The sequence below is a fragment of the Aquarana catesbeiana genome, linkage group LG03, assembly GCF_042186555.1.
Source record: "Aquarana catesbeiana isolate 2022-GZ linkage group LG03, ASM4218655v1, whole genome shotgun sequence".
Lineage (NCBI taxonomy): Eukaryota > Metazoa > Chordata > Amphibia > Anura > Ranidae > Aquarana > Aquarana catesbeiana.
Genome location: NC_133326.1, coordinates 544,600,354 through 544,622,120, shown reverse-complemented (window position 1 = coordinate 544,622,120; position 21,767 = coordinate 544,600,354). Strand labels below are relative to the sequence as shown.

At 46.4% G+C, this 21,767-nt stretch overlaps 1 protein-coding gene across 5 annotated transcripts in view; it reads right to left on the bottom strand.

Moving 5' to 3' along the window:
- The window catches only part of TBXAS1 (thromboxane A synthase 1), a 198,645-nt gene that overhangs the window by 77,477 nt on the left and 99,401 nt on the right, over positions 1-21,767 (bottom strand). The window contains exon 1 of one of the 5 annotated variants that reach the window (XM_073621488.1): positions 19,891-19,913. The exons of the other annotated variants lie outside the window; for them this stretch is intronic. The gene's annotated coding sequence lies outside the window, so the exon portion shown is untranslated. Of the gene's footprint in view, positions 1-19,890; positions 19,914-21,767 lie in introns of those variants that run through there. 5 annotated transcript variants of the gene reach the window in all.

Here is a 21,767-nt window from a genome sequence, read left to right as displayed (position 1 = left end):
GCCGCCTGAAACAATCGCTGCTCATACTTCGTAAAGCACACCCGTGGTATAGCCGCCACTATCTTTCGTACTGTATCAAAAGAGACTGGGCGCCTCCGATCCTTAGCTTTGTAACCCTTGCGATAGCCCTTTAAGGCTTGACGCACGATGAACGACTTCATGACGTCCGTCTCTCCCTGCATTTTGAACCAGAAAGCCAATCCCTCTAACTTACGTTCTACCGACGACACAGAGGCCCCTCGAAGAAACTTATTCACGATAAAGTACAAGACCAACGTCGACTCATCATCCCGAGGCTCAAGCCCCCTTACCTCTGCCACCAACTAATTCCATTCCTTCCATGCTCCAGCGTATGCTCCCCACGTCGCCTCACTCAGCGACTTGCGAATCAATCCTGCGGCAACTCCAGTGCGATCGCCCATAACCGCTGAGGACAGGGGGTACCATGCTGCTCCGCCTCCGGTGCCAATACACGGAATTCTGTCCACTGCGAACGAGACAAAGCATCCGCAATCCTGTTAGAAACCCCCGGAATGTGAACAGCATAGATGAACACATTAAGGCGAAGGCATAACAACACCAAATGGCGCAGCAAGCGCACCACTGGGAGAGAAGAGGCCGATAAATTGTTTATGGCAGTAACCACTCCCAAATTGTCACAATGGAAACGCACTTTTTTATTCTGAAATGCATTACCCCAAATTTCCATTGCCAGCACTATAGGAAACAATTCCAAAAGTGCTAGGTTACGCAACCAACCCGCCGCCCTCCAATCATCAGGCCAGCTACCCGCACACCACTTTCCCTGGAAGAACGCTCCATATCCTCCTGACCCTGCCGCATCAGTAAACAACTCCATGTCCACATTGCTAACGGGGCCTGACATCCAAACCGACCTCCCATTGTAAGCAGCCAGGAAATCGTCCCATACCCCAAGATCCGCTCGATGATCCCGAGTCAGACGGATGAAATGCCTAGGGTTGCTGACACCAGCCATTGCCAACGAAAGTTGACGGCAAAATATGCTACCCATTGGGATAATTCTGCAGGCAAAATTCAATTTGCCCAACAGAGACTGCAACTCTTTGACCCGAACCTTATGTCTGCCCCCCAAGTCCCTAACTTCCTGCCTCAAAGCCACAAGCTTGTCTTCTGGCAGACAACACTCCATGGCCAGGGAATCAATCGTTATTCCCAAAAAGACCAGTTCGGTCGTGGGGCCCACTGTTTTTTCGGGAGCCAACGGAATACCAAAACGATCCGCCACATGCTGTAACGTTCCCAGCAGAACCGCACAAGCATTGGAATCCGCCGGGCCGATACACAGGAAATCATCCAGGTAATGGATGACGGAGTTCAACCCTGATACGTCACGTACTACCCATTCCACAAAGGAACTGAAGGTCTCAAACAACGCACATGAGATGGAACACCCCATAGGCAGACAACGGTCTACAAAATAAGACCCCTGCCATCTACAGCCCAATAAGTGCATGCTATCCGGATGAACTGGAAGCAAAAGAAATGCTGCTTCCACATCCACTTTCGCCAACAAAGTGCCCCGGCCATACCTCCGTACCCATGAGATCGCGGCATCAAAGGAAGTATAGGTGACCACACAGGCCAATACCATCATTCACCGACGCCCCTTTCGGGTAAGAAAGATGATGAATCAAACGGAACTTGCCCGGCTCTTTTTTGGGAACCACACCCAAAGGGGACACTATCAATCCCTGAAATGGTGGGGAAGAAAAAGGACGGCCCATCCTACCCAAAGAAACTTCCTTCTGAAGTTTCTCCGTCACCACCTCAGGGAACAGGCGAGCCGACTGTAAATTAGCCGGAATCGGGGGAACTGTAACCAAGGAGCATGGGATTCTAAAACCCACAGAGAATCCCTCCCCGAGGAGTCGAGCCGACTCCCGGTCCGGATACCTATTTAGGAAAGGAAACATCCTTCCCACCATCACCGGCGTCCTCCCTTTTTCCAGACCCATCTCCTGTCTTGCGCTTACCGGCCTTAAAACACCTGGTGAAGGCATGACTGCCCCCGCATCCTGAGCATTCATGTTGGAAGCGACAAGACCCTCCGAAACGACAAGAGCTGTCGTTGAATTGCCAGCAGACCCCCTTCTTTCTAATGGTCGACGTACCTGGGGTGGAAGCACTGCCAGCCCCCCCTGGAAAAAACTGATTCCCGCTCCTGGCCGGGGTCATAAGTTTCATCCAAAGCCCTATGTCTTTGTGATCCCAGCGGATAGCCGGTCTGACCGCCTTTCGTTGCCGAAACTGCTCGTCATAGTGCAACCACGCCATGCCGCCATAAACCCTATTCGCCTCCCTGATCGCGTGTAGATAACAGAACAAGGCCGAGCAGCTTATCGGTTCCTTTTCGCCAATCACACTGGGCGAAATTGCAAACGCTTGCAACCAATTATTAAACGTGCGAGGAATCAGACGATACCTCCGTTTTTCCTCATCCTCCTTTTTACTTTCATCCGGCTTGACACAATCTAGATTAAATTTTTCCAGGGGAAGTAGAGAAAATATCTCCACATACTCCCCTTTACAAAACCTATCCCGAACTTCCTGCTTCAGGTGTGCTCCCAGGGGTCCTTCGAAACACACATATACTTCGCACTTTGCCGCATCAGCCAGTCTTACCTTCTCCGCATCCTTGTCCTGTGAATCCTTCTGCTTTTCTGCCGTCTCCACCAGACTAGCCCCTTGCAGCACATCCCCCATTGTCCCTATTGTCGAAGGGGTAGAGGGGCTCATCACTGTCTCTGCCGGTCCCACGGACGCATCCCCCCACTGCAGCTGCTCCTCCGAGCACCCCCCCACTACCAAGCCCCTGCAGCAATTCTTTTAGACCCAGCAGTACTTCCCTCGTTAGTCCCTCCATCCCCGGGCCTCCAGCAACAACCCCCCCTTGTCCCTGGGCTCCCAACCCTGACAAAACAGAAGGAGAAAAAAAAGGTAAAATAGAAGGAGACTCACCAGGCTGCATGGGGCGGAAAACCCCTTCAGCCGCCGGTCCGACTTTCCTCACGGCGTCCCCGGGGTCCTCCACCAGCTCACCCTCCTCCTCGGCACTGCTGGCATCCGATCCCCGATGCTCCAGGGTTCCTCCAGTCTCAGGCAGCTGCCGCAGCGTCGTCAGTCCTCTCTCTTCCCTTTCGGCGCCAATCGCCGCTGACGTCATCATCCCGCGCCCCGGCCTGACCCGGGTGCGCAGGCGCCACCTGTTGTCCGGAGGTGCACGGCGCAGCATCCAAACGTCCACGGGCAGACGTGCCCCTCCTCTCCCGCTGGCCATCCGAATCTCTGGGTGAGCCACCAGCCACCTCTCGCTCCAGGCCGGTGCTCGCAGCTCCAACTCTCCCACGCCAAGCCGGTGTGCCGAGCGGTACCTCGCCAGGCACACTGGCCACAGTAACCGGAATCCAGACATTAGAGGATTGGGGGGGCGCTGATTGCCGGGGAGACCCCATCCCCCGCTGGCTCCGCCTGAGATGGGGATTCCTTCCAGGCTCACCCCTGTCCAAGGCAGGCATGCGTTTGGCAGGGGGGCCTGAAGGTTCCGCTTGCGGGCTCCCGTTGCGGCGCTGAGCCTGAGGGGTCCTATCTGGTGTGAAGCGCTCAGGGGGTTTAGACCTCCTAGCGCGCTGGGGCGCAGGTCCCAAACTGGGGGAACTCTGCTGGACCCCTTGCAGAGAAGCCGATACTTGGCTCTGTATCCAGTCCACTCCATGAACATCCGCAGCTGCTCTAAGCTGCTGTAGCTCACTCATATTAAACAGGAACTCCACTCCAAATTTCCAGAGACATCTAAAGCTCTTGACCAGAAGCTCTTGACCAGTTCAAAAGACTGTTACAGCCCCACCCACTCCTCCTTATTTTATTAACTACTGGCCCCCCCCCCCCTTTGCACCAAATATTAACCAATAAATAACCTTTTAATTAAACTTATATGCCACACCTTAAACCTGACCTTGCTGGCTTGCCTTATCACCCTGTCATGTCCCCCTCCGCTGACTTCTTCCTTCTCAGCTATGGGCTTCTCTTTACAGGCCTTCGAGTCCTCAGACGACCGTCCAAAGCAGCATTGTGCACTACAGACCTCCCGAGTCCTCCAGACGAGAGTCCCACCTCAAGAGTCCCGACTCATGGCAACGACCACCGTCTACAGCAGAGAGCACCCATTGTAAGTGTGACTGTGTACATTACAATTACAGGGGATTCATCAGAGAAAATGACTTTACTCCAGCCCTCAGCAGTCCAATCCCTGTAACTTTTGTAGAATATCAGTCTGTCCCCGATGTTTTTCCTGGAGTGAAGTAGTGGCCTCTTTGCTGCCCTTCTTGACACCAGGCCATGAGACAAAGCTGCTGAAATGTTTTGTTCTGTTCAGTTTTTGGAACTGTCAAAGTTCATGTAAACGCGCACTGCACGGGGGGCATCATCACGCATCATTTATTTTTTTATTTTAACGTTACCCTTAGCAATATTCTTGTAACAAAACTTGGTTTTACTTAACCACTTCAGATCTGCGCTATAGCCGAATGATGGCTACGGCGCAGACGTGCTTTGCCGGGACTACGTCCATTGACATCGTCCCGTGCACGAGCGGCCTGCGCGCCCCCTGCAGGGCACGCGCGGTGTGCTCTGTGATTAGCGAGTCTATGAGACTCGCCTGATCACAGATCGGAGTAAGGGGTCGATCCCAACCCCTTACCACGTGATCAGCTGTCAGCCAATGACAGCTGATCATGTGATGTCAACAGAGCCGGTAATCTGCTATTTTTTCTCCTCGGGCTGACAGCGTGAGGAGGAAAAAAAAGCCGATCACCGGCGGCCGTGAGAGGGACATCAGTCTTGATCACAGCGAGCTGCTGCAGATCCTCAGTGCCCACCTGTGCCCCCTGCCAGTGCCACCTAGCAATAGGCAGCAGTGCTGCCTACCAGTGCCCACCAGCGCCACCCATTAGTGCCCACTGTGCCACCCATCAGTACCCACAATCAGTGCCTCAACAACAGTGCTGCACATCAGTGCCACCTATCAGTGCCCATCAGTGTCACCTACCAGTGCCCATAAGTGCCCATCATTGCCACCCATCAGTGCCACCCATCAGTACCGCCTTATCTGTCCCCATCAGTGCCGCCTTTACTGTGCCTATCAGTGCCGCCTTTACTGTGCCTATCAGTGCCCACCAGTGCCGCCTCATCAGCGCATATCAATGAAGGAGAAAAATTACCGGTTTGCAAAATTTTATAACAAACTATGAAACATGATTTTTTTTTTCAAAATTTTCCATCTTTTTTTGTTTGTTTAGTAAAAAATAAAAATCCCAGCTGTGATTAAAAACCACCAAAAGAAAGCTCTATTTGTGGGAAAAAAAATGATAAAAATTTCAATTGGGTACAGTGTTGTATGACCGCGCAATTGTCATTTAAAGTGCGTCAGCGCTGAAAATTGGTCTGGCCAGGAGGGGGGTTTAAGTGCCCAGTAAGCAAGTAGTTAAATAAAGACGTTATATAACGACCAAATCTGTGTCTGTAGTGCATGTTCAAAACTTAATAGTTAATACAATAAATAACATATTCGATTTTTCACTCCAGCAGTATATAAAGAGTTTGGAAATTGTAGAGAAATGGTTAAATAATGCATTACAATTTAACTACACCCATTTGATTTTAGACGAGTAAAAAGAGTTTTAGTCAACTAAAATGAACTGGAGCTTTGGTCGACTAAATACGGCCAAAACTAAAACAATTGCAGAAGACTAAAATGGGACTAAGCGCTTTACCGTCGTTTTGGAGGTCCTTTTAGACTGCTGGTGGGGAGCTTTTAACCCCCGCTAGCAGGCAAATAAAGGGTTAAAAGCGCCCGCAAAGCATTACTGCCAAGACACTTTGCAGGCGCTTTTGGCGGCGCTGTCCATTTATTTCAGTGGGCAGGGGCGCTTTAGGAGCAGTGTATACACCGCTCCTAAAGCGCCCCAAAGATGCTGCTTGCAGGAATTTTTTTAAGATCCTGCCAGTGCAGCGCCCCAGTGTGAAAGCACTCGGGCTTTCACACTGGGATTGCAGATGAGGCATTTTTCAGGCGCTTTACAGGCGCTATTTTTAGCCCTAATGCCGCGTACACACAGTCGGACTTTTCGTCTACAAAAGTCCGACGGACGCCAACGGACCAAATCCGGCGGACAATCTGATCGTGTGTGGGCTTCCCCGGACTTTCAGCGGACTTTTCCAGCCGCAAATCTGACAGACTTTAGATTTGAAACATGCTTCAAATCTTTACATCGTAACTCCGCCGGACCCAGAAATCCGCTCATCTGTATGCTAGTCCGACGGACAAAAACTGACGCTAGGGCAGCTACTGGCTACTGGCTATCAACTTCCTTATTTTAGTCCGGTGTACGTCATCACATACGAATCCGTCAGACTTTTGTGTGATCGTATGTAGGCAAGTCCGTTCATTAGAAAGTCCGCCGCAAGTCCACCAAAAGTCAGTCGAAAGTCTGTCGGACGGCCTGTCGGACTTTTGTAGCCGAAAAGTCCGACCGTGTGTACGCGCCATTAAGCGCCTGAAAAACCTCTACAGTGTGAAAGAGGTCCAATACTCAGGCCTAATTCACACCTATGCATTTTTTAGTGCGTTTTCAGTTTTGCAGAATGGAAAAGAAGAAAGGTAACAGCGCTCTCTGCAGGGACAACTTAATCAATACACCAGGTCCACTCACAGGTGCCGAGGCTCGATGTGTCCCAACACACTCCAATGCAACAGTAATAAGGAGAGCCGGCAAAACTGTAATCCTTGAAGTGACGTTTATTGGTACATCAGAGTGACAATAAAGCTGACGCGTTTCGGCAATGGCCTTAATCGTAGCTACGATTAAGGCCATTGCCGAAATGCGTCAGATTTATTGTTTTATTGTCACTCTGATGTACCAATAAACATCACTTTAAGGATTACAGTTTTGCCGGCTCTCCTTATTACGGTTTCAGTTTTGCAGAAACACACTACATTCGATTTAACATGGTTTCCTAATGCCCCGTACACACGAGCGGAATTGCCAACGGGCTAAACTCCGTCGGAAAGATTTAGAACATGTTCTATATCTGAGTCCGTCGGAAATGCCGACAGAAAAAGTCCGATGGAGCATACACACGGTCGGAATGTCTGACCAAAAGCTCCCATCGGACTTTTTCTGTCGGGAAGTCCGGCCGTGTGTACGCTGCATAAGGGTCATGTTCACATCTGTGCATTTTATGGAAAGGGCCAGGGACTTTTTTCTGTTTTTTGGTTCCTCAGACTTCAATGGATCAAAAAGGTATATTGAAAAAAGCAAAATACACCTGCAATATGCAAACTGCAACCTGCACAGGTGTGAACCAGGCCTAAAACGAAATCGAAATTTGCTGCCAAATTTAACACTGCGCATGTGATCAGCACAGGGCCAATCAGCACTGTCAAAATAGAAGGGTCAGTGATCCTGCAGCCTCATAGGATAGTCAGAGGAGAATGAAAACTCTTCCTAGAAGCTTTAACCAGATACTGATAGAAGTCACAAAACTGCTATATACTACTGATGAGAAAAGCAGTTTATATTTACTAAAATAATTGCATTTCCATGTTCTGTGTACTGCGGTACCAGATATTAGTGAATGCAGGTGCCTGGGTTTAGTAACACTTTAATAAAAAAATGATTATTAAATGCCTTAAAATCATCGTATCATCATTAACCACTTCAGCCCCGGAAGATCTGGCTGCTGAATGACCAGGCCATTTTTTGCGATTCGGCACTGTGACGCTTTAACTGACTGGTATTTGATCGCCTCTGTGGTTTTTATTTTTTGCGCTATAAACAAAAAAAGAGCAACAATTTTGAAAAAAAAAAAAAAAAAAATTTTGTACTTTTTGCTATAATAAATATCCCCATTTTCTTTTTAAAAAAAAAAAAAAGCAAATTTTTTTTCTCAGTTGAGGCCGATATGTATTCTTCTACATATTTTTGGTAAACAAAAAACAAACAAAAAAATGCAATAAGCGCATATTGATTGGTTTGCGCAAAAGTTATAGCATTTACAAAATAGGGGATAGATTTACTTGTAATGGCGGCGATCTGCGATTTTTATCGGGAATGCGTCATTATGGCGGACACTTTGGGCACTTTTGACACATTTGTGGGACAATTGGCATTTATACAGCGATCAGTGCTATAAAAATGATAATAATATGTAATCCTATGAGCCTCCACTGATTTCTAGACAAAATAAACCTGTGTGTGGTTACAACACTTTACCTTTTGCATTCACTGAATCGCATGGGTGATTTTTGGAGCGCTTATGGACTTTTCGTTTGAATATCGCACAAAACACTGCAGCACTTAATCGCATGGATGAATTTAACGTTTATTGATTGTTATTTGAATATTGCACTAGCACTTTATTTTTTAGCATAATAGTGCTATAAAAATGCACGGATTACTGTAAAAATGTCACTGGCGGGGAAGGGGTTAATACTAGGGGGCGATCAAGGGGTTAACTGTGTTCCCTGCTACGTGTTTCTAACTGAAGGGGGAGGGGACTGACTAGAGGACGTGATCGTGGTTGCTAGCTAATAGGAACACACGATCTGTCATTCCTCTCAGAACAGAACAGGGAAGTGTGTGTTTACACACACACTCGTCACTGTTCTGCCTCTCGCGATCGCTCGTGGCTGGCGGTCATCACGACCGTCGGCCACGAGCATCGGCATCCCCGCTGCTATTCCGATCCTGTGAGCCGACGTCTAGCTATGACGGTTCGCAGGATCGTGACGACCTGCCACAGTAAAATGATAGCGGCTGGTCGGCAAGCGGTTAAAAACAAATGCACTAAATTTACTATATGCAGCATTTATGTACTTATACATGCTGATAATATTCATCCATAAAGCGGAGTTCCACCAAACTTTACAAAGTGGCCTTAAACTAAAGACCACCCCTCCACCCCTCGTTTTTGGAGATCGATCGATCTATCTATCTTTTATTTTTTCCTACCTTCTAAGAACTTACAAAGGTGTACTTCCGTCCCAGCCGGGCCGAGGTGAAGTACGTAATTTCCTCTTCTGCGGCGAGCCCTCCTCCTTCTCCCCCGCTGCCTTCTGGGACCCGTGTGTGTCCCAAAAGATTAAGAAAGCGCCGCGTGACTCGCGCATGCGCAGTAGGAAACTAGCTGTGAAGCCTGAAGGCTCCATTGTTTCCCTTAGTTGTAATGGCAGTGCCTGCACCCGAGCCGGTGGACGAATCGGCCTCGGGGGACTGACATCGCAGGCTCCCTGGACAGATAAGTGTCCTTATTAAAAGTCAGCAACTACAGTACTTGTAGCTACTTATTTTTAAAAAAATTTTAAACTTTTTTGAGGCTGGAACTCCGCTTTAATTGTCACTAGGTAGTATAAAATCAGTTATGTTTAAGTGAAACATCAACATGGCTTCTGCTTATTGTTCTGTCTGCTCCACCCTTTTGAAAAGTCAACTTGGGTTTCTCTGAGTTATATCTCTTGTTTTTTTCTTTCTGAATAGACATGTAAAAATGGCAATTACAAGGTAATGAAAAACAGAGGATAACAAAGCAGTGCCAGAAGACCCGTTGGGACAAGCCGGCACCTCGAGAGACACATCGAAGACGGTGTATTCAGAGAAAACAAAAAACTTTCACCACCTTCTTCCATATCAAATGCATCTAATGCCGCGTACACACGAGCGGACATTACGGCAGACTTGGTCCGACGTTCTTTCCGACTGACTTTGTAGCGTAGGTGCGCTGGACTTACAGACGGACGGCCTTGGACACACACGATCACACCAAAGTCCGACTGATTCGTACGTGATGACGTACGACCGGACTAAAATAAGGAAGTTGATAGCCAGTAGCCAATAGCTGCCCTAGCGTCGGTTTTAGTCCGTCGGACTAGCATACAGACGAGCGGATTTTTCGACCGGACTCGAGTCCCTCGGAAAGATTTGAAACATGTTTCATTTCTAGGTCCGTCAAACTTTTGGGGAAAAAAATCCGCTGGAGCCCACACACGAATTATCTGCCGGACCAAGTCTGCCATAAAGTCCGCTCGTGTGTACGCGGCATTACATTCAGTTTCCCCATGTAACGGCACCATAGCAGAGTCATGACCACATGCTGACATCAAAATTCTCTCATGCCACATACACACGACCGGACTTTACGACATACTTGGTCCGGCGAACCGGAGTCCGTCGGACAATTCGATCGTGTGTGGGCTCCAGCGGACTTTTTTTATCAAAAGTTTGACGAACCTAGAAATGAAACAGGTTTCAAATCTGTCCGACTGACTCGAGTCTGGTCGAAAAGTCTGCTCGGTTGTACTGCTCACGTACGAATCCCTCGGACTTTGGTTGATCGTGTGTAGGCAAGTCCGTCGTAAAGTCCGTCGAAAAGTCCGCAGGACAAAGTCTGCTGTAAAGTCCGCTCGTGTGTACGCGGTATTAGAGTCACGGCTGAATTTTGAGTTTTTGAGATCTTCTTGGTCTTTGTCAGTTAACTTTTGCATGCAGTCGTCCTCTGCATTGCTCTGCTTAAAGTGAAGTCTGCATAAGAAAAGAAATTATTTTCCCTTTCCATGCTGAAGACTCATCAATATCTGATGCATTAACATTAGGTGGAAAATATTAAACTGGTTAAAGAAGACCCTTTTTTTTCGCAGGCCACAATTCAAGTGAAATCTACAAATCAGAGAGTAATCTACGCAAATCAAAAAATTTGGCTTCCTTCTGGACATACATTTTGCATTATCCCTTGCAGGCAAGTGGCCACAGAGCAGTACAGTGCAAAGCACCTTCACATCTCTCCGCATGGGAGGTTTCCTGGTCACCAGACATGGCAGGGCATAAATAACTGGGGTCCTCAATTCCTCTTATTTTCCCTGTACTCTCTTCAGTTCCCCAATATCCTTTTTCTTTTTGCTGTCTGTGTTCCTGATAGGGAGATTTTACCTGACTTGCTGTCCCTGTGAGGAAAATGGTTGTCACAGGTACAGAAAGACACAGGTTGTAATAAAATGACAAGTTCTATCCCTGAAATTTGCACATCCATATACAGCTTTATTCCAGAAACAAATGAAAGGAATGGTCACTAAGCCAAGGCATTTCAGGGCCACAACAATGCTCTCCTTATCATTTGAGTCTCATTCACACAGGCATTGAGACCCATGTATTCGTGGCCACTCACATTGGGACTAGCAGCTGTGCCCATGCAGCTGTCACATCCCTATACATTTACATGGGCTGCCTGTATGCAAAACCTAGTGGCTCAAACTGCATAAACATACAGCCCATTCACGGTCTACCGTCTCCAGCGCCTGTGTGAATGAGGCCTTATTATTCCAATAATAATCTGGTCAAAAAGGTACCTTACCTCACAACAAATGCAGTTTTTGGTCCATTACACAATGTTGACTATTTTAAGCCCTGATAAAGGGGCAAACATTTGGCCCCCAAAATGCCTTGGTTTGGTAAAGATTCCTTTCATTTGATTCTGGAATAAAACTGTATACGGACATGCAAATTTCTGTTGTAGCACTTTAGGCCCTATTCACATACCTCTAGCGATAAAAAACGCCCTATGAACGTTTGTCACAAAGAAGCTCAGGGGACTAAATTTTGGTCCTAAGCCAGGCGTGATTTTACATCATTTTGCATCATTTCCTGTGATCTCACGCGTTTTGTTGAGTGGAAAAATTGCGCCACATTTGGGATGTCATTCAGGATGAATAGCACTCAAATGTGCATCAAGCGCTTTGCTTGCGGCGATTCTGCCTGCTATTCCAAATTGCTGATGTGGAGAGGCAGGGTCCTCCAATCCAGATACTCCAACAACTTTAACCGTTGTAATCTTTTACATCAAAAGGTCAATCCTTAGGCACTTTCACTCCATTTTTTGCAGAGCTTCTTGTCCGTCTCCATTTTACTGAAAAAGGTGGCATTTTGACTAAGCCTAGTTTCACATTGCAGCGATTTGGCAAACTGGCGGCTATTGTCGGCAATGGCACAGTCCGAATCGGTGCGACCCTGACTTTGCGGTACCGCACCGATTCCTAAAAGCGAGAGAGAACCTGCCTCGGTAAGACCTGATCTGGAATATGTAGTTCAGTTTTGGGCACTTGTTCACGAAAAAATGTTTTTTTGCTCTTCCCAAAACTACCTAAAATAAAATGTTGGCTGGAACCTTCACGTGACTTGTCAGCAGTTCAGAGGTGTGAAGCTAGGAGACTTTATTTTTCACTTATTTTATACCAATCTAGGACTGTTGAGTGAGCTGTCCGCCCCCACACTCACCTGCCAGAAATATTATGACAGCTTGGCAGGCAGTTGGGTACACAAGTGCTCTAACACACCTCCCATTGCTCCCTGTTATCAGAAGACGTTAACCCTTGTGCATCACCACTTTGGGAGACAATTTCATGTGCTCAAATCCCTTCCCTAACCACTTAAGCCCCGGAGCATTTGGCTGGCAAAAGACCAGAGCGTTTTTTTGTGATTCGGCACTGCGTTGCTTTAACTGACAATTGCGCGGTCCTGCAACGTGGCTCCCATACAAAATTGAAGTCCCTTTTTCCCCACAATTAGTGCTTTCTTTTGGTGGTATTTGATCACCTCTGCGGTTTTTATTTTTTGCGCTATATACAAAAAAAGAGCGACAATTATTTTTTTACTTTTTGCTATAATAAATATCCCCAAAAAAATATATTAAAAAAAAAATTTTTTCCCCGCAAGTTTAGGCCGATACATATTCTTCTACATATTTTTGGTTAAAAAAAAAAAAAAAAAAAAAAAAAAAAAAAAAAATCGCAATAAGCGTTTATTGATTGGTTTAATTTTTTTTTTTACTAGTAATGGTGGCGATCAGCGATTTTTATCATGAATTGGACATTATAGCGGACAGATCGGACACTTTTGGAGCTATTTTGGGACCATTCACATTTATACATGCGATCAGTGCAATTAAAAATGCATTGATTACTGTGTAAATGTGACTGGCAGTGAAAGGGTTAACCACTAGGTGCAGGTGTTGAATGTGTCCTAGGGAGTGATTCTAACTGTGGGGGGAGGGGCTGTGTGTGACACGACACTGATCACCGCTCCCAATTACAGGGAGCTGTGATCAGTGTCCTGTCACTAGGCAGAACGGGGAAATGCTTGTTTACATCAGCATTTCCCCGTTCTTCCTCTCCGTGAGCTGATTGCGGGTATCCGTGCGGACATCGAGTCCGCGGGACCCGCGATCACACTCACAGAGGCCGCGGCAGGAGGGCAAGGTACAGGTACATTAATTTGCCTGTACGTGCCCTTCTGCTGACATATATCGGCATGAGTGGTCGGCAAGTGGTTAAAGTGGTTGTATACCACCAATGCGGAAGTTGTACCTATAGGTAAGCCTATAATAAGGCTTACCTATAGGTAGTGTAAATATCTCCTAAACATGAGCCGTTAAGGAGATATTTACCTTGTAGTGTGCCGATGATGTCCCTCCCTGTCGTTTCTCCACTAGCAAGTGCCGTGACTGACGGCTCCCGCGCGCATTCACGGGAGTGACGTCACGCCACTCCGGCCAGTCATAGCCGGAGTCCGTGGCCCCGGACGGAGAAGGGGATAAATGCGGCCACCAGCGTGGACAGCGTGGGCTTCGATTGCAGGTAAGTGGTACGATGCATACTAGCCCATTATGCTTTTACTTTGTAGGGGAAAAAAGAGGAAGTAAAACCCATCAGGGTTTACTTCCTCTTTAAAGGCCAGTCCACCCAAAACCAATATTGGGTGGTGAGGTGACCCACCTTGGAGTTCTCCAACTACTACTGCATGTAGAGTATAACACTATATTACCAAAAGTATTGCAACGTCTTACTTTACACTCACATGAACTTTTTTTTATCTTTTATTTAATCAAAAGAAACGGCATTAAAACAGTGAAAACATAAGGGCATATAGTACAACATAATACAATGTCACATCAGAAGAAAAGACAAAAAACATCATATCTTCTCAAGAATGGGATAAGATACAGCTGGGAATAAATTACTTAACAGAGCGAGCCCATGGAACCTGCCTGCCTAGATCATTTTTTTCGTTTTTTTATACCAGAAAAGATTATAATGTGGAGCCGTGAAAATATAGCAAGAAAGAAAGGGAGAAGAGGAGATCTGAATGAAGAGGAATTAAGCTAGAAGGGAGAGAGAGAGAATATGGGAGGGGGGGGGGGGGAAATGGGAAATAATGGATGGGAGATGGAAGGATGTAACATCTGAATCGTTTGGTTGTTACCGCCGAATTACATAGGTCACCCCCAAGTGTGTCAAAATAAATTCAGTCGAAGGTGTCGCTTTCAAAGACACGCACATGAACTTTAATGGCATCCCATTTTTAGTCAACAGGGTTCAGTAGCTTCTTCAGCAGCTCTTTTTGCAAGGCTGTCCACAGGGTTTAGGAGTGTGTCTATGGGAATGTTTGACCATTCGTCAAGAAGCACATTTGTGAGGTCGGGCACTGATGTTGGATGAGAAAGCCTGGCTCGCAGTCTCCACTCTAATTCATCCCAAAAGGTGTTCTATTGGGTTGAGGTCAGGACTCTGTGCAGGCCAGTCAAGTTCCTCCACCCCAAACTCGCTCATCCATGTCTTTATGGACCTTGCTTTGTGCACTGGTGCTCAGCCATGTTGGAACAGGAAGAGGCCATCCCTAAACTGTTCCCACAAAGTTGAGAGCATGAAACTGTCCAAAATGTCTAGGTATGCTTTAAGTGTTCCCTTTACTGGAACTAAGGGGCCAAGCCCAACCCCTGAAAAACAACCCCACACCATAATCCCCCCTCCACTAAATGATTTGGACCAGTGCACAAAGCAAGGTCCATAAAGACATGGATGAGCGAGTTTGGGGTGGAGGAACTTGACTGGCCTTCAACCCGATGGAACACCTTTGGGATGAATAAGAGCAGAGACTGTGAGCCAGGCCTTCTCGTTCAACATCAGTGCCTGACCCCACAAATGCGATGCTGGAAGAATGGTCAAATATTCCCATAGACGCACTCCTAAACCTTGTGGGCCTTTCCAGAAGAGTTGACGCTGTTAAAGTTGCAAAGCTGGGCCAACTTAATACTAAACCCTACGGACTAAGACTGAGATGCCATTAAAGTTCATGTGCATGTAAAGGCAGGTGTCCCAATACTTTTGGTAATATAGTGTAAATAGAAATCCAGAATGGTCAGTGAAACGCCTCTATAATGGGCACAGGGGGTGTGCAGACACAAAAAATGCAGCACAGGGATGGTGGGAACCCCTCATAATGGGCACGGCAGGTGTACAGTGCTGAAAATTGAGTGTAGAGATCATAATAATTACACTTTTTAGGTCATTGCACATAGAGATCTTCATAAAGAAGGCAACACTTTTCCTCTACTGAAGCCCCTCTTTCTTCTGCCCAAACAGAGCAACTGTTCCTGATTTTTCACTTTTGGCTTGGAAGTTTCAAATTCCAGAATTCAGGCTGTTACAACAGCTGAACTTAAAGGACTTGGTTTGTACATGTCTGAAGTTGTTCAGTAATAGTAGCTATTCTCAGTAAAATGTAAAAAGAAGGGCGAATAACCATCACAAAGCTGCAGTCTGGGTCATATTTCAGCCAATGACACGTCTCCTCACCCCCCCCCCCTCTCCACCTTCCACACCTGCCCTTATAAGAGCTGTACACTTACCAGGGCCCCTGTTCATACAGTCAGGTCCGCCTCGGGGTACCTGAGGACAGCATCCAGGAGACATCTCCACACCATAAACAACTGATTTACAAAAATGATTAGATAAGGAAGAAGGGAAAACATCCAAGAACTAAAAATACATCCGAAAATTCCAGACGAGTACATCTTCAGTTTAAAGGCCCACTCTGGCCAAAACACATCTTTTCTTTTAACTTTGTATAGACCTCGTCTGTGCCCTTTTCGAGAAATGTTCTCAGTTCCTGTGCCATCTAACCCCTGTAGAGAAAATGTCTCCAATGGGGTCACAAATAGTAATAAAACCTGAGGAAAGGCAAAATAAAGGAGTGCTGAAACGCCCGCTATTATTATGCCGCGTACACACGAGCGGACTTTTCGACCAGACCGGTCCGACAGAACCAAGTCCGGCGGACAATTCGACCGTGTGTGGGCTTCATCGGACCTGCAGCGGACTTTTTCGGTCGAAAATCTGACGGACTTTAGATTTGGAACATGTTTCAAATCTTTCCGACGGACTCGAGTCCGGTCGAAAAGTCCGCTCGTCTGTATGCTAGTCCGATGGACGAAAAGCGATGCTAGGGCAGCTATTGGCTACTGGCTATGAACTTCCTCATTTTTGTCCAGTCATATGTCATCACGTACAAATCCGTCAGACTTTGGTGTGATCGTGTGTAGGCAAGTCAGTTTGTTCGGAAAGTCCGTCGGAAGTCCACCGAAAGTCCGTCGGATAGACCGTTGGATCAGTCCGGTCGAAAAGTCCGCTCGTGTTTATGCAGCGTTAGAGTCCTGACTGGCTGGTTTGTTATTAGGTGGGCCATTTCACAGGAAGCTCGCTAATGCAGCGGGTCCCCAACCTTTTTTGCACCAGGGACCAGTTTTGTGGCAGCCAATTATTCCAGGGACCGGGTGGGGGGTGTGCTCGTGGGGCGGTTGGTGAAAGGATATTGACAGAGTTTGTCCTTATCCCCGCTTCACACCACAACCCCCCTTTACAGCACACTCCCCCCTTTTTATCAGTGGCCACAATCCCCCTTTATATCACAGTTCCCCCTTTAACCACTTGCCCGCTGGCCACTTAAATCCCCCTTCCTTACCAGACCAATTTTCAGCTTTCGGTGCTCTCACACTTTGAATGAAAATTACTCAGTCATGCAACACTGTACCCATATGAAAATGTTATCTTTTTTTTTCTTTTTTTTTTTTTACACAAATAGGAGCTTTCTTTTGGTGGTATTTAATTACAGCTGGGTTTTTTATTTTTTTGCACTATAAATGAAATTTTTTTTTCTTCATTTCTGTTATAAGATTTTGAAAATTTGTAATTTTTCTTAATACATTTTGGCTAAAATTTATACTGCTACATATCTTTGGTAAAATTAACCCACAAAAGGGAATATTATTTAGTCTTTGTGAAAGTTATAGCGTCTACAAGCTATGGTGATGTACTGTATCTCATTTCTTGAGACCCTAACAAGCCAGGAAAGTACAAATACCCCCCAAATGACACCTTTTTAGAAAGTAGACAGTCCAAGGTATTTAGTAAGAAGCATGGTGAGTTTTTTTGAAGTTGTATTTTTTTTCCACAATTCTTTGCGAAATTACGATTTTTTTTTTCACAAAATTATTTCTCACATAGCATATGCATACCACAAATTACACCCTAAAATACATTCTACTACTCCTCCTGAGTATGGCATACCACATGTGTGAGACTTTTACACAGCCTGGCCCACATACAGAGGCCCAACATCCAAGTAACACCTTCAGGTGTTCTAGGAGCATAAGTTACACATATAATTTGTAGACTACCTCTTATAGAGCGTACACACGGTCGGACTTTTCGTCTACAAAAGTCCGACGGACGCCGACGGACTAAAGCTGGCTGACAATCCGATCGTGTGTGGGCTTCCCCGGACTTTCAGCGGACTTTTCCAGCCTCAAATCTGACGGACTTTAGATTTGAAACATGCTTCAAATCTTTACGTCGTAACTACGCCAGACGCAGAAAACCGCTCGTCTGTGTGCTAGTCCGACGGACAAAAACCCACGCTAGGGCAGCTATTGGATACTGGCTATCAACTTCCTTATTTTAGTCCGGTGTACGTCATCACGTACGAATCCGTCGGCCTTTTGTGTGATCGTATGTAGGCAAGTCCGTTCGTAAGAAAGTCTGCCGCAAGTCCGCCAAAAGTCCGTCGAAAGTCTGTCGGACAGGTTGTCGGACTTTTGTAGACGAAAAGTCCAACCGTGTGTACGCGGCATTACACTTTTGTAGGTCCTGGAGCACCAGGACATTGGAAACGCCCAAAAAATGACTCCATTTTGCAAAGTAAACACCCCAACATATAATCTATGAGGCATAATAATGAGTCTTTTGAACATGTATGTGCTTTCCACAAGTTTTGGGGAAATGTGTAAAGAAAATGAAAATGCACTTTTTTTTGTTCATTTAAGATATTTAAAGATATTCATTTAAGATATTTCTAACATAGCATGTACATAGCAAAAACTACACCCCAAAAAACGTTCTGCTACTCCTCCTGGGTATGAAACTTTTAAACAGCCTGGCCACATACAGAGGTCCAACATGAAGGGGGCACCATCAGGTGTACTAGGGACATACATTTCAAATTTAATTTGACTACCTATTACACATTTGTGAGGCACTGATGGGTACTGTAGTGGCATGGATGTAGCACGGATGAGAACTGATGTGGCACGGATGAGAACTGATGTGGCACGGATGAGAACTGATGTGGCACTGATGTGGCACGGATAATCACTGATGTGGCATGGATGTGGCACAAATGATCACTGATGTGGCACGGATGATCATGGATATGGCACGGATGAGACATGGATGGGGATAAATGAGGATGGATGAGCCAGGGATGGAACATGGATGAGCCAGGGATGGAGCATGAATGAGGATGAATAAGCCAGGGATGGAGCATGGATGAGGATGGATGAGCCAGGGATGGAGAATGGTTGAGCATGAATGTGGATGGATGAGCCAGGGATGGGCACAGATCAGCGCTGTGGGCACTTCAGATCCAGCCCACAGCGCTGCTGCACCTGCTCCCTCCTCTCCTCACACGCTGTACCAATTAGATGGAGAGGGAAGGAGCTGAACCGGACATGCTCTGGTTTGTTTACAAGTGATTACTCCGTCATTGGATGCAGTAAAGGGCCGCTGTCATTGGCCCTTTACCCCGGACCGTGACGCGCCAGGTCTGGAAGACCCGACGATCACGGACATTAAATCGGGTGTACGCCCTCCCAGAATTATCTGTAGCAGTCTTTTAGCTATGGTACGGCCGTCAAGCTGTTAAAAGCAGTCCCACAGTGTCCTCAGCTCCCGTTCACATTACAGCCCCCCCCCCTTTACATCACAGTGCCGCTTTACAGTGGAGTCCCGTTTACATTAATGTAACGTGGACTGCACTGTAAAGGGGGGGCTGTGATGGGAAGGGGATGGCACTATGATGTAAAAGGGACTGCACAGTAAAGGGGCACTGTGATGTAAAGAGGACTGCACTGTAATGTAAAGGGGGGGTTGTGATGTGAAGGGGACTTCACTGTAAAGGGGACTGCATTGTAATCATTACAGTGCCCCTTTATATCACAGTGCCCCTAGCAAGTCAGCACACCCGCTATCCCAGTATCCCTTGCAGCGATGCCCTGTTCCCTTTCTCTGTAATCCCAGTGCCCCCTTTTACTCTCTGCTCCCCCTGCACAGTCCTACCTTCGGCAGGTCAGATGCAGGATTTAGCCAGTATCCTCTCCAGGGTCTCCCGCCCCGACAAAGATGTCATCCTATCAGCAGGGCAGGAGGTGGGAGGAGCTGCAGATCTGGACGGTGGGCAGGAGCTGCCCAACTTATCATATTAACAAGTGGGAAATGACCCGCTTGTAAATATGAAAAGATTCCTGCTCTCTGTGCAGATCTCCAGCTTCTCCCACCCCCTGCCCTGCTGATAGGATGACAATGTTGGTGGGGCAGCAGAGCCGGGAGAGGAGACACAGGCATGGTTGCATAGCGGGAGGTGAGTGGCAACCACGGTCTGTGATAGCCCTGTCCGCACCCCAATCACCACTTACCTCCCATTGTGTGGCCCAGTCATCAACACGCCACGGACAGGTACTGGTTCACGGCCCGGGGCTTAGAGACTCCTACTCTAATGTTCATGTTGAATATGTTCTGGTAGAAGGATACGGAAGAGGATGCACTACCAGAAGGATCTGTCCAAATCGAATTTGGTTACAAGGAGCTTCAGTGGTAATACATGATACACTCCAAAGCGTGATACATGGTTACCAAATTGGTTAACATTCTCAGAAGATATTTCAGCTTCCATACAGTAGATATATACTTTTCCCCTACCCCAACCCACTTTTTTTGCTCATGGCTCGGTCTGCTCCACACCCTGATGGATGGTGAACTCTGTGTTATATTACTTGTCTTTCTAAAAAAAAAAAAAAAAAAAAAAAAAAAAGTATGTAAATAATGCCAATTCCAAACTAAGAAGAAGTATATGATGACTAAGTGGCGCCAGAGGAAGACACGTCGGGGCACGCCGACACCCTGGGGGACACAAGACAGTGTTCACAGAGGAAACAGAACAAGTGAAATCAGGGAATCAGAGAGTCATCTACACCAGTCAGAAAGCTGGTTTTATTCTGGCTGTAAATTTCCTATGATCCTTTGCAGCCAAATGGCCACAGCCTTATGCACTGCAAAGCAAGCCTCCTTCACAACTATTATCTCTTCACCTGGGAGGTTTCCTGGTCATCAGACAGAGCAGGGGTGTAAATAATCTAGTTTTCACCAGTGACAGGATCACTAGTGTCAAACGGCCTGAATTCTGCTGTGTTCATAAATTTCAGCTTAAGCTTTTGAGCTAGGCAAGCAACACGTTTTTTTGTTTTTTTTTCAGTAGAGCAGCTAAGATTAGACAGGTAGGCATGTGAAAACAAAAATGTTTATATGCAATATTTCATATTAAGCTTAAAAAAAATAGAAAATAAAAAAAAAAAGAAACCACTACAACTTTTTTTAAAGTGTCTATTAAGTTAAACTTTATTTTTAAAGAGTGAAGCCTCAGCCAGGTTTTTTATGGCTGTCTATGTCCCACTGAGGAGATTCACTGTATTTGTTCTGGGGTCAGCATCTGACAGGTGGTGAAGAGGCGTTGTATTGACTCCGCACTGCCAACTTTTTAACCCTTTGAAACCCACACTAGCGCACCGCAACCACATGCATTGCACACAGTTGCAGAGCAGCCCTATTCACTTGAATAGGTTGCGTTCATTGGGCAGAAGCACCTGCCGAAAGCAACAGGGGATATAATTCCTGCAAAGCTAACGATCGCAGCTATGGCATGTATACACCCCAGCCGCTGCCTCTGCAGTTATAGAGTGAATGAGCCCTAAGAGCAGATTCCCCTCTTCTCGGAGAGATTTCCTCTCACTTCTTGTTGTGTCACTGGGACAGGAAGTGAAGGAAAAAACACAGACAGCAAAAAAAGGCTTTTAATTCTTCCCTACTCTATCAATAACTAATCGTTTTGGCTTTAGATATATTTTATTCAGACTGATGAAAAAAGGCTAATGGATAGGATTAATAAATCTTGACAAAACCACCTGCTGAGGACTGGGTGTTCCCAGAATGCCGCAGACCAGAGGATTTCAACACGGAGGGCCTGTTTACTTGCTTGTGGTGCATTAAGGCATGTGTGGTAGATCTTGTGTTGAAAATAATGGCCTGCCAATGTATTCTAATGTACTACGAAAAGCATATAATCTTTTTTACTTACAATACAACACACTACAAAGTACTACTATGCTACAGTACAAGTGCATTGGGGACCATTCAAGATGAATGGCAACACATGGAATGTGTATTACCACAACACAAACGTGTAAATTGGATAGACTGATGTACTTAGACAATGCCAGATAGCACAATACAAGCTCTT